General features: G+C 41.9%; 1 long non-coding RNA gene across 1 annotated transcript; it reads left to right on the plus strand.

Annotated features, from left to right (window-relative positions):
* The first annotated feature begins 13 nt into the window (after window positions 1-13).
* LOC123956851 lies at window positions 14-600 on the plus strand. The gene is made up of 2 exons (XR_006821655.1): window positions 14-211; window positions 351-600. It is a non-coding gene; the product is annotated as an uncharacterized LOC123956851 (long non-coding RNA).
* Window positions 601-1,757: the final 1,157 nt, after the last annotated feature.

Here is a 1,757-nt window from a genome sequence, read left to right on the forward strand (position 1 = left end):
ATAACAGCATGTGCCATCCTCCACAACATCTGCCTTGGGGCTGGTGACATTGTGGCCCCAGAGGATGAGCCTGAGGAGGATGTGGCAGAGGATGAGGGAACAGTTTGGAGACGGTCAATGGTGCTCCCCGGCGTGACCAGCTGTCTGCAGAGGTGTCTGCCCTGGAGGAGGTGCTCCCTGACCACCAATATTTTTAACAGGCAAGTAAAAGGTTGGTAAATTCCTATTCATATCCTAACAATTTTGCCTGTTGAAATATTTTGAAGAGATTTATTTTGTCAAAATAAGATTGTGAATTAGTATTTTGTGTGCAATGCTTATTATTTTTGCCTCTTACTAAAACATCTTAGTGACATGGCAGCTGTCGATTGAACCAGCTCTGCAAACCCATTGATGGACGATGAGGTGGACAGTGGAGAGATGCATCCACACCTGCAACACACTCTGGAGACCACCCCAGATGATGTCCTGCTGACCAGGGTCTTTTTTGTGGCAGCCCATCCAGGTCCAGCAGCATCACCAGGGTCTAAATGTTGTAAATATGTTGTAAATACTAATAGCTATAAAGACCACAGAAAATAAAATCATTTATTTAACAAATATTTTATTTGAATTGATAAAAAAGTAGTAGAGAGAACAGCCTGTCCATCCTCTCTCTGCTCTCCTGTGCTCTCCTCTCCTCTGCCACTCTCTGCAACCTCATGTCTGCCTTGAGAAGCTGAAGCAGCTCATCCTCTCTGTCCCTCTTTCTCTTTCTCCTTCTCTTCCTCCTCCTCCTTGTCACCCACTGCAGTACTTGGCCCTGGTGTGTCCTCAGGGGTAGAGGCAGGTGGGGTGGTGGAATGCCTCTGTCCCAACACCTCATCCATGAGGACAAACCAGGGCCAAGTTGCAGCAGTGGGCTTCCCCCCTACACCTTCTCCTGACCCTGGACACTTGCAATCCTAAGGCACAGGAAATCAATCATGGTAAATAACAGCAGAAAAACAAATTTCAGCAACTGTGTTTAAAATTCTTGGTTTGGTTTATTCTCCAGCGCTGTGCTTTGGCTTGTGGTGTTATGTTAGTTGGATTAATTTCATGTAATGACTTTCTCTCTCTCCAGGGCTCTGTTTTGGCTTTGTACAATAAGTTCCTGAGAATCAGCTGATCGCTAATTGGCAATAAAACGGCAGCTTCCAGCATCAAAGCTCAGATCAGCCAGCTAAACTTTTACGGTGCTGGTAGAAAAAATATGTAGTTGGATTGTAACTTCATGTAGTTCTTCTCCAGCCTCTGTTATGGCTTTGTTAAGTTGACAGAAATGTGGCTTTACCTTCCTGAGTCAAATAGCTGATGAATATTACTGGTAATGAAAGGGTAACAGCAGAGAACAAGCTCAGATCAGCAGCTAAACTTCACATTTTACTGCCCTGGTGGAAAACATGTATTTCTTTTTACTGCTAATGGTATATGATATATAACAAGACCATGTGCCTATCAAGTGACCAATAATAAATACTTTCCGAATTTGCATTAAAAAAAACTTACTGGATATTGCTTTCCACTGTGAACACAAATATGTATTTTTTTACTTTCACATGCTAAATGCCCATTAAAAACATTGCACTGTTTTACCACAATCTGAAATTATAGCTGTCAGTACTACTTTGTGTTTCTGTTGTATTTAAAAAAAAAAAAAAAAAAACATTTTGGTAATATTTGGAGATTGCTTATCTAATTAAGCAAAGTGAGAGGAGCCTTGATTCTCACCAGCC

This window comes from Micropterus dolomieu, linkage group LG02 (assembly GCF_021292245.1).
Source record: "Micropterus dolomieu isolate WLL.071019.BEF.003 ecotype Adirondacks linkage group LG02, ASM2129224v1, whole genome shotgun sequence".
Lineage (NCBI taxonomy): Eukaryota > Metazoa > Chordata > Actinopteri > Centrarchiformes > Centrarchidae > Micropterus > Micropterus dolomieu.